Source organism: Centruroides sculpturatus, unplaced genomic scaffold (assembly GCF_000671375.1).
Source record: "Centruroides sculpturatus isolate CEXI.00-Female unplaced genomic scaffold, Cexi_2.0 scaffold389, whole genome shotgun sequence".
In the NCBI taxonomy this organism is placed as follows: Eukaryota; Metazoa; Arthropoda; class Arachnida; order Scorpiones; family Buthidae; genus Centruroides; species Centruroides sculpturatus.
The window spans coordinates 448728-461037 of NW_019384624.1; the positions used below are offsets into that span (position 1 = coordinate 448728).

Consider the following 12310-nt stretch of genomic DNA (forward strand, 5'->3'; position numbering starts at 1 on the left):
ATCAGTGTTACTCTGTAACTAATCATGCGACTCATAGACTACAAATTAAAAACAAGTATGTTTTTATATTTCCTTTATTTATTTCAAACAAATTAGTGTATCTTAAGAGAAGTATTAAAAAATAGAAAGGTTGTAAAAATTAGCATTTTCACTCTTGGCAGATGTTAATGTGATCTCCACCATAAGTAGCCTTGTTGCAGTAGTTGCATATGTACTTTGTCATTTTGCATTTCTTAGATGGACAGAAAGCACAAATTCTGTGTCTGTTTGCCGCACTTTTAGTCGTATCTTCTGTGGGCATTTCATATTTAAAATATGTTCAATATTTATTTTGATGGAACGTCTTAAAGTTACCGTATTGTAACGTTCTTTCAACCATGGCTTTACGAGGCTGTCAGCCAATGTTAATGCAAAGTCTCTTCGTGTGAGGGGTTTCTGCGCTGTTGTACTTTATTTGACACACAAATAACATGCATTTATTAAGCTTAGGTTCAGAACATCATAGAATAAGTGGCCATCTACAAGTCTTACGGGCAGTACTTGTCCCTGAACATAATTGATCCACAGTATCCACTGCTCCTTTGGTGCTGTTGTAATAATGGATTATCTCAGGCTTGTTTGTTGTAAGATTGATGTCTGGCTGATCATGAGTGGTAGAAAGAAGGTATACATCTTTATATGATTTGGATTTATATGACACCAAAGTCTTCTGATTGTCATAGCAGAACATTGAAGTACAGTACCTACTTTTCTTGTCCTTGAATTTTTCAGTTCTTTGGAATTTCTTGTTTGTTACTAGGCAATGTACCAACAATTGTAAAATTGTAAAAAGGCTGCAGCAATTCAGAGGCAAGAGGAATTGACGTGAACCAGTTATCCATAGTTATATTGCGATTTGAACCTTTTAATGGTTCACAAAGCTGCTTTACGAAGTAGGTAGCTAATGGTACATTTGCTGGGTTCATACCTTTATCCAAATAAGGCATGGCATTATAAATATACTTTGAATCTGAAACAGCTAGCATCACAATCTTGATCCCGTATTTATTGGGCTAGTTCGGTAAATACATACAAAACGGACAGCATCCTCGAAACCCAACAAGCTGTTCATCAGTTGTGACATTTGGACTCGGATTGTACCACTTCTTGCAATAAAGTATAAATTTTTCCCAAAATTCTCTGAATGGTGCAAACTTGTCTGTAGCTCTTCTGATTTGTCTGGTACTCTTGTCATCAAATCAGCAACATCAAAAAATTAAATCTCTCAGCACTCATACAGTAGTACCTCAGGATACAAAATTAATCCTTTCCTAAACTGAGATCGTATGATGAAAATGCTGTAAGATAAATCATTTTTTCCCAAATGATTACATGTAAAACTCTCAAATTAAAGCTAAGTAGTACATTAAAAAAAATAATAACTATAGTAAGGAAAACACTTAAAAATGCATTTTCTAGTTGTAAATGTATAAATAACCATAATAGAATAATAATTGATAAAAAAAAATGTACAGTAGAGCATTGATTATCCGACTCAATTGGGGACTCAGGTTGGTCGGATAACTGAAAAGAATGAAAAAAATACATTATTAGTATAGTATATTAGTATATCGCTATTAACCAACTTCGCGTTGAATTTTCATCGATGTTAAGCCTAACAAATTTTTTTAAAAAATAATAATCGTCGCTATTGTACCGTTAAAAATTATTTTTAAATTCTTTTATTGCTCACAAAACAACCAACCACTCATAATTAGAAAATTAAGTCTTGTTTAAGTACTGGTCTCCCTTCTATGGTCGAGCCCATGTTGCCAGCTAAAACATGCAAAAATTTAACAAAAATAATATTAAAGTAGCCAAGACATAGCCAAATATTGTAGCGCCACATCACTAGTGGACATTTGAAANTATTGCTCACAAAACAACCAACCACTCATAATTAGAAAATTAAGTCTTGTTTAAGTACTGGTCTCCCTTCTATGGTCGAGCCCATGTTGCCAGCTAAAACATGCAAAAATTTAACAAAAATAATATTAAAGTAGCCAAGACATAGCCAAATATTGTAGCGCCACATCACTAGTGGACATTTGAAATTTGCCGACTAGAACGGTCGGTTAACCGATGTGACGGTTAATCGGGGGTCGAATAATCGATGCTCTACTGTAGTTTTATTTGCACTTTACCTTTGAGGATAGACGTCAGCAGAGGAGAGGGAGAAGGGAAATGATACTAAAACTTAACTTACATAACATAATGTAACAATAACTTAGAAAAGATAACACTAATTTTTTAGTTTTATATATTTTTTTAAACTTTTTATTCACGGCTTTTTGCTTTCATTCCTTTACTGGATAGAGATCACTTGGTAAAAATATCTATCCAAAGAGGTTTGGCTTTGTCTACTTTTTAAAACGTTTCTAAAATGACTTAGGTAAATGTCATTAAACTGAGCAGCAATACAGCCAGTGTGAACCTTTTTGGAATGTTTCTTTTCAATAAAATTGGTCACTTTCTGATAATACCGCGAGATTTTCTATTATCGAGCAAGATCCTTCCACGACGAAGCAAACACACGGACTGAGACTGATGAACAGAAGGAACACGTGATCATGGCTGTGGCACTGCAAACTAATGTAACGTTGTATGGTGAGTTTTTGTTCATACTGTGGAGCAAAAATATGCTCGAATCTCATATACTGAAACATTCATATCCTGAGATACTACTGTACAAGTGTTGAAAATGCAACCACTTTTTTTTGTTGTCAAATAAAGTTCTTGTAGGCAAATGATTGCTTTTCATTTCTGCTGATTGAATAAGGAGACCCAGTAATGCCTTTATTTCATAGGTCGAGATATGAGAAATGGTCTTGGTGTCCATTTTGTACTTACTTCTATTTATATCAATTTCTGCATTGGTGTAGCAAACCATGTCGTTGATCATTTCCTCAGAAACAAAAAAATCTTGCAGGTTTGATATATCTCTAACTTGATTGACAGGAACAGGTATAAAGTTAATAATATTACGAGCAGCTGTATGAGTGCAAGAACTGTGTGGATTTGTGGACCATTTGTGTTTATTCTTACTATATATGAAATTTTTATGGGATGGATTACAAGCGATGGATTGTGTTGTGAATGTGGTTACTGATGCACAGGTAGCTGCAAAGCATCGTCATCAGAGTCAATAATAAATCTTCGATTAAAGTTTTGGCAAGCAATATTCAGTTCCTCATCCGAAGATAACGCAGATTCTTGCTTACTTTCATCAGTTAGGATATGAATTTCTTCTTCACAGTTATCTTCTTGTTTGTATTTCATCCTGCTCTTCAATTGTTTCATTGTCCAATTCATTCAAAAACTGCAAAATTTTCTCTTGATCTATTCTTGAATCCATCTTTCATAAAAAATATTTAGGATAGTAATAAAATGCNGTATAAACTATGCTATAAACAAAAAATTATAGGATTACTTACTGAATGTGTACCGTTCGACTATGCCGTTGCTCAAAGCTTGTCTTCGTCGCGGAACAGCACACGAAACGGTGGCCGCGATTTCTGGTAAGTTATTTTTCTGCAAAAAATTTGTTGAACTTTGGAGACATCATTAATATAAATAATTTTTATGGCCGTTGAATAAGAAGTGTTTCTTTCACAAGAAATGTATAAAATTAGTGCTGTATTAGACTTACGGTACCTAATTTACATACTGTACAGACGATAATAAACTCAACTTACTAGCCTAAAATCTCCGTAGCGTGTTGCCAGGCGGCAGAAAGTATATATATAATTATAATAAAGTTACAATAAATTAAGTTAATATATAATTATATATACAGTACCTAATTTATATATAATTAATATATAATTATATGTATAGTCAGTGCCGTAACTAGGCAGGTGCAACAGGTGCACCCGCACAGGGCCCATTTGGAAGAGTGTCCCAAAATGCACATGTTTGTTTTATTATTTTCCCAAACCTAATTAATTAAGAGGCCTAAATGCAAGTTCTTGCACAGGGCACAGAAATGGCTAGTTATGGCACTGTGTATAGTACGTAATTTATATATAATACTGTACAGACGATAGCAAACTCAATTTAGCCGCTCCGTAGCATGGCGCAGGGTCGGAGGAAAGTAGTTCGGCTGCTCATCCACTATTGGTCCAGATTCTATCAATCTTGTCGCGAAACGACGTTATAGGAGGTACTTTATACGAATGTTGCTACAATTTTTTCGCTATGTTATAGGAATTGTCGTTATAGGGGGGTCGACTGTATATTTAATCAACTAATAACGTTCTTGACCTATTTCCACAGGCCTTGTTCAGTTGGATTATCAAACATCGAAAAGAATGTTCTAAATAGAACATCTGTATATTCTTTTTATTTTAAATTTGCATTTAATATGCCATTTTAATTTACCATTTCATTTAATATATTTTTCAAATGTTCCTTTGTTCTTTTTCATTTAAGTTTGATGTGCTGATTGAAGAAGGTAAAACACTTTTGGTTGATTAAATGTATTGCTGGAGGTGTACTGCTTCTTTCATTTGGTTACTTCTCCAGTTTTGTCAAAATATTTTGCAGTACAGAACTTCATTCCTACACCAAAAACAGTATAAATATAAAATTATACTTATATGAACATGTTTGTTATGTTCAATCAAGTTTCTAGAATTATAATTACATATAAAAACCATGCCCAACATATAATAATCGTAAAATAATACCACCAGATTTTAATTGGACTAACAAATATACTTGATAATAATAACAATAACTATTTAAATTGTAAATGTACAGTAGACCCCCCTATAACGCATAGATACGTTTCACGCTATAAGAATTTCACGTTGTAGGAATCCTTAAATACATGAGCCAATCACAGCCCGACACGTGTGAAGTTTACGGACTATGGCTGTTTGAAAGGTTTTCTTCCATAAAATTAATCGATTCTAGACTAATTCGACTCAACATTTCCAAAACACGTATAATTTTTTGGGAATAATCCGTATAAACTATGCTATAAACAAAAAATTGTAGGATTACTTACCGAGTGTGCACCATTCGACATCGCCATTGCTCAAGCTTGTTTTCGTCATGGAGCAGCGCACCAAACGGTGGCAGCGATTTCTGGTAAGTTATTTTTCTGCAAAAAATTTGTTGAACTTTGGAGACATCATTAATAGAAATAATTTTAATCACCGTTGAATAAGAAATGTTTCTTTCACAAGAAATGTATAAAATTACAGTGCTATATTAGACTTATGGTACCTAATTTACATACTGTACAGACGATAGTAAACTCAATTTACCCGCCTAAACTCTCCGTAGCGTGGCGCTGTACGGCGGAAAGTCCACTATTGGTCCAGATTTGACCAATCCTGTCACGACACGAGTCGGCGACAACGTTTTACGAGTCCCTTTTAGTGTCCTTATACGAATACTGTCGCAATTTTTTGCCACGTTATAGGAATCTCTGTTATAGGGGGGTCTACTGTATATACAAATTAAATAACTGCTGTAACATTTATTATGTAAATGTCTACTAGGACATATTGTATTAGTAGGATTTTGTCTTCTTTTTTAAACAGGAAAATTATAATTTCTAACCATCAATTTGATTTTTAAGACTGTTATACTGTTTGTTACATCAAAAGAATATTTCATAATCACTATCTATATAATTTAGTAAAAGGGAAAAGTTCCATGGATACTAATTTTCTGCCTGACTTGTTTTCTACACATTTCAATCAGGGAAAAAATTTATCTTGTATTTCTTGGTCGCCTATGAGTTTTGACTGTATTTGTCAAATGACTTCATTTCCAACTTCCCAACGAGCAATGCATGCGCAAATCTCGCACTGCCTGTTTGTAGAGTGTGTTGCCATTTCGAATTTTATTTTGACTCGTTCTCAGTCCCCTGAGTATCTACAAGTCTGGTTTTTTTTATGCACGCATGATTTGGGCATTTAATAGTCTGTGTCAAATTTGCAACTTCTGACATGTATTCCTTCATACCTCTAAGATGGTAACACAGCAGGCAATACGATTTTAAAAACAAGACGGTCTTATCAATAAAATGTTAATAAAAATAATGAAATTAATAAATAATGAAAAAAATTACCGCTTGTAGAGAAAATCTGGAGAAACTAGCTATGTCCTTTTCCTTGCTAACAATTAAAAATACTTTTTTCAAGAGATGATAATAATAATAACGGTAACACAACCCACCATCAAAAGTCCGTAGCATAATCACTAATCACGCATAATGATATCCCCACTAATATTGACTGACTGCGCAACATTCATTGATATGTTGCATTGTACAATCGGCAGCATAAGTTTTTATTTCTATTTTTGCATTTTGAAATGTATAATAAAGTTCGTGATTCTTGCAAGGAATATTTTTTACCTAATAATTTTTTAATACTATTAATTTGTGATACATAATATAATACAAATATAATCAAACACCAAAACACTTGCTGAGCCTACTATTAATTTAATATTGTAGAACAGTAATTTCCTGAGGATGGCCTATTAAAAATAGGCTGAAAGCATTTGAATATTAAATTAACAGTAGGCTCTGCATAATATATTTTTTTTTGCCATATTAACTAACTTTTTTCTGTACCCCTAAACAACCTATTGCATACCTCGGGTTGGGAATCACTGCCCTACAGCATCAATTCATGCCAAGAATAAGATTATCTAGGCCCATTCATGGAGAAGACATGTTTTTAGCTCATAAAGGTTCCAGGGAAGGTCAAGGACAGAAACTAAATGTCTCCCATACATGCTCAATGGGATTCAAGTTGGATGATCTCGCCGCCCATTCCATGCGAAGCAGTCGTTTCCGAGTCTAAGTATTTGCCGACAATGCGGACCTCGTGAACTCACACGTTATCATCCATAAAAGTGGCATGATACGGGCAAACACATAGTGCAAGAATGTCATCTCTATAATGCACTGCAGTCACACTGCTTCGAGAGATGTGGAGATAAGCGTGACCACCGATAGTAATCCTTGCTCAAACCAGTAAACCATTGCCTCTGTTTGCCTGCATATTGCAGATGTTACTGGCATGATAGCGAGTTCCAGGCATTCTCCAGAACAATAAGCATCAGGAAACAGTCTGCAGTTCAAACCATGACTCATCCGTGAAGAGCACAGCACCCCATTGTTGTGGACACCAGTTGAGATGATCTTGAGCCAGTTGTTGTTAATCATTCAATTTTTGACAGTCTATAGTCTATACATAAATATGATTATTGATCATCAAATTTCTATTAATAACAATGGCAATTAAAATGATTTAAATATGACTAATGCTTATTTCTTATGCTATATTTCATTTCACAAAGTCTGATTTAATTATTTGCATCTAAAACAAATGATTTTGTATTCATTGTAAATGCAATTATACTGATGAAACGAAATTATTACAGAAGTTGCTTTTAGCCCTTGGTATAATTAAATTAATTAAAATATCTGCCTCGCGTTTGTAGATATTTTAATTAATTTAATTATACTGATATTTTGAACTTCTTGCAAAAATTCTTAAATCACACTTACAATGAATCCTTTCAAATAATCTTCTTGAAATACTTTGTATACAAGTGAAAAGTTTGGAAACAGCTTGTGAAATAGATGATTAAGCAGTATAGAAAAATTCATTGAGAACTATTTTAAATGCAAATGTGAGATTAGCCGAGGATACTAACCAAGAGTACCACTTACACGACTCAGAATCGTGAGATTCGATCTCTAAACTTTCTAGGAGGGCTGTTGATATTAAATAGGATATAGACGGCGAAGTCTCTATCCAACGTCAGGATAATGACACCAGTTAATCAAACTTATGGTACGTGGATTAACACGCGTATTGATTCGTGGAGGAGATGAAGACTTGTGTTTGATTCATATATCGAAGAGACATTTCTTTAACAAATAAAAACAAATATTTAATGAACAAAAATAACCAACATGATACAAAATTGAATATATGAATAAAGCGATTTCAAGAGCTTCGAATACAGCTGTTACGAGAGAGAGAGAGAGAGAGCTCACAAATTCTATCATAAATCATACTATCTCTATGCATCTTTATCTTCTTCTGTTCTTTAGATGAATATGACTGTTCTTCCTTCTTAGTTCTTTAATGGCACATATTTAAATAATTTCTTCTCTATTTACCGAACTAATTCATTTTATAGAAACTTCTGGATTTGACTTTGGGCGTTGGCTTTCAGTAGATGATATGGAATACATCTGTCCTTCTTCGGCTCTCTCGGCGTACTCTCCGAATCATGCAAAATTCTTTCTCTTCCTCGTGAATTTTCTCAAATCAGCATTTGGAATTTTTCCACGTGAACAGAGGAAAAGGGGATTTATTGAGGGGTTGACAATTCCCAGGGTGACTAAGATTTTTAGTAGATAAGGGAAAACAAAAGGATGTTTCAACTTCCATTGAAGGAAGTGACTTTTTCCAGTTTCCTTTGTTTTAGAAAAATATAATTTTCCCACCAAAATCAGAGAATGTTTTTCGTTTAAAATTTTACTTTTTAATTAAATTGTTAATTAATCACAGGGGCAATTCGCGTCTCACACAAACAACTTGAAACCTCATAAAAATTTAAAGCATGATGTTTCCCTGTCAGACATCAACATCTCATGCAAACATCTCTTGAAACAGTATTGCCTGTATGCTGTAAATTGTGCTAAGATCAAATGAGAAGTTTGGCAGTTTCAACCTTGTGTTTATTACTGCCCTACAAAAAAACACTTAAATCTTCATAGTAAATATTCGTCCTTTTGTCCTTCTCTTCATATTTTCAAAAGTAAATAATTTTTTTTTTATGAAAATGAAGAAAGTTTGATACTTAGCCATGTGAATGAAATTATTAGATAATCTAGTCTCTGAATAAATGCTTTAACAATTACATGAAACTTAATTCTAAATGTACCCCAATGTCTCAAATATTAAAAAGTTGTTAGTGATGGTCCAAAGGGTAAACAAATAAGGCACATATTAAAAATAAAGGTAACAGTGACTAATTACATAAATTAGTTACTATGAAAATTGCCTTATACTACAGGACAGGAATTTCCAATTATTGCAACACTTAAATAATAGTGGCCAAGCTTGGTTGGCCAAAGCAATTAGGGCCTCAGCCTACTACTTTGGGGAAGCTGATTCAAAATTACTGAGGTTGCTTGTCTGGATTTAAGTTATGTACCGAACATACATGCACTCATAATCCAAGACAGGTGAGCGACAGGCAAAAGGAGAATACAATCCTACAAACCATCCATTTGGAAACTTCTTCATATCTTCCTGTCTAGACATACCTCTTGCTTCAGACAACTCGTGCCTCTTCTAGCTTACTTCCTCACCTTATGTTCTTTCAGATACCCATCCACTTATTCCAACCAAGACTTTCTTGGCCTTCCCCTACCACACTCCTCACTCATCTTTCCCATATATACTCTCGTTATGGCCGAAGCATTGTAGAGCCAACTTACCCTCTTTTGAACCACTCTTACACTCCAAAATCCTTCAGAGATTGTTCATTTTTCAGTCTCTCTTTGTTATGACAGATTCTTCTCAAATATCTCATCTCAGTAACGAGAATCCTGTAACTCTTCTTCTATACCTAAGTTTTGCTACCATAAGTGAGCATGGGCACAACAACAATGAAGCCATCTGTGCCTCTTTGGAAGTCATTTTATCCCTTGCAAATCTACTCATTGCACCCACCATCTGCACTCCTGCATTCTCTTTGGCAATTTCATTGTCTATCCTTCCGTTCCTATCTATCGTGAATCTCAAATATACAAACTCATTCACTTGTTTCAGTTTTCACCACCCATTTCAATCATTCAGTTTATTTGCTCACCTTTGTGTTTAAACACAATCACTTTAAACAGTAAAACAGGACAAAAAACAAATAATAATAATGTTTTCTTAATAGCTATTCTTCTCTTCTTTAATTTGAATGTGACAAATGACATTGTCACATTCATTCATTTCCAATTGTCATTCCATACTGACACGTGTCTAGATTAGGGGGTGGCCAACAGTTTTTGCCCCCAGGCCAAATTGGAAAGAAAACTTTTTTCACAGGCCAAACCAGAGGCTGCCCTAGGAAGATTTTGAGGTGGGTGCGAGATCTCATTGTGGTGTCACCCCATAGAGACTGAATTGTAGATAGAGATTACAGATACATTATTCGCATTATCATGCTTCATCAACACTCTACGCTGTACTTACGAGATTTGTAATGGAGGGTTAACTCTAAACACACAGTGAGTTGTTGACCCCCCCTTTTTTTCGGGCGTCAGAATTTTTCATCGAGCTATTCGGGCTTCGGTATCTATTATTGAAAGCTTGTTCACGAGCCACATAAATTCACTAGACAGGTCAGATCAGGCCCGCGGGCTGTATGTTGGCCATGCCTGGTCTAGATCTTCTCATGCATGCATCCATGAAAACATTAAACAATCATGGAGACATAAGACACCCTTGTCTTACACCCTCCTCAATCATAAACCACTCATACACTTTGCTATCCACGTGTAGGAAGGGTGAAGGAACAGATTGCAAGAACTTCTGTGGTACAAGCTTTGCTGCTTTTATACATTGCTCTCGCACCTCTCACTCACTAATTACAAAATTTCCACAGTTTCTCCCTATTCACTCTGTCATATGCTTTTTTCTAGATCAACAAACATTGAATGTGGTTAAAAAAAGTATTTTTAAACATTTCTCTGTGATCATTTGCACTGTGAAGATCTGATCCATACACCTTTCCTTTCATAAATCCATATTTGCTTTCATCAACCAATATTTATGTCAACACTTTTCCAGATATGTTCAGCAAGCTTATACCACAGAAGTTCTTGCAATCTGTTCCTTCACCCTTTCCCTTGTATATCAGAACAATCACAGCATTTCTCCAAACACATGGCACTCTGCCCTTCAACATACGTGGAAGATTGGATGATCTGACTGCAACTTTTCCCCTTCTAAATTTTAACATTTCTTCAGTCACACCATCCAGACCAGATTTGCCATTTTACATTCTTAACTTCACTCAATTGAATGGAATAGGGCCATGTCCACAGCTGTTCCTCCATTCATTCTTCTTCACTGCCCCTCAATAGGATCTCAAAATATTCACACCACCCGTTATGCACTTCACATTCATCCAATAGCAGCTCAACATTTACACTTTGTATAAAGGGTACACTTCCTTTCTGTTGCCAGATACACTCTTCAATTGCTTCCAGAACAGTTTTCTATTTTCCTCAGATGTCTGGCAAATGCTCAGTTCATTCTTCATTCATTCTGTTGTTACTTTCCTTAATCATTTGTGCAACTTGTTTCTTTGCTCTAAACTCCTCATTTAATTTGCCCTTGTGCTAAATTTTCTCTTTTACTGCTTGCTCAACTGTTATTCCATCACATAATCACTCTCTCATGGCCTACTCTTGTCACATCATATACCCCTTTTGCCGTTTCTACTACACAAAGATTAGAAATGCTTCCAATCCATCTCCACATCACTCCACTCCTTGTCCCAGTTTCGACTTAAAATGCATCAGGTACTGTTCTTTATTTGCTGCATAGCCACTGTTTTCCTCCTCCTGTTCAGTCACTCAATCTTCAGTTGCACCCTCAATAACACTAACTTGTAAGTAATGGTCTGTGCTACAGTCTTCCTCTGATAACTCTCAATCTATTACACTTCTCTACCCTTATGTATGATTTTACCATGTGTACTGATGAATTGTCTTGTGTGGAAAAAAGTTGTTGTACTCTTTCCATGCAATTGCTTTCCATTATCTTTCATTCAGGGATTACCATATAGATCCAGCACCGTCTCTTCAAACCCATCTATTCATTCATATCTCCAGTTGTAACAACATACAGTAGATCCCCTTATAACATGGTAGATACGTTCCTGTTTTTATGAATCCATTTTCTACGAGTCCAGCCAATCACAGCCCGGCACGTATGCAGTTTACAGACTACAGATGTTTGAAAGGTTTCTTCCATAAAATTATTCAATTCTAGACTAACTCGACTCAACATTTCCAAAATATGTATAATTTTTTGGGAATAACCCATATAAACTATGCTATAAACAAAAAATTGTAGGATTACTTACCGAGCATGCACCATTCAACTACACCATTGCTTAAGCTTGTTTTAGTCGTGGAGCTTGTCATCGAATGGCGCTTGTGTGCTTCCTGATAATTTTTTTTTTTTTGCAAAAAATTCGCTGAACTTTGGAGACATCATTA

At 35.0% G+C, this 12310-nt stretch overlaps 1 long non-coding RNA gene across 1 annotated transcript; it reads right to left on the reverse strand.

The window, feature by feature from the left end:
• Window positions 1–1046: 1046 nt before the first annotated feature.
• On the reverse strand, window positions 1047–5111 carry LOC111625575. The gene is made up of 3 exons (XR_002756750.1): window positions 5051–5111; window positions 3474–3570; window positions 1047–1337 (listed from the first exon to the last, which is right to left on the reverse strand). It is a non-coding gene; the product is annotated as an uncharacterized LOC111625575 (long non-coding RNA).
• Between the last annotated feature and the right edge of the window lie 7199 nt (window positions 5112–12310).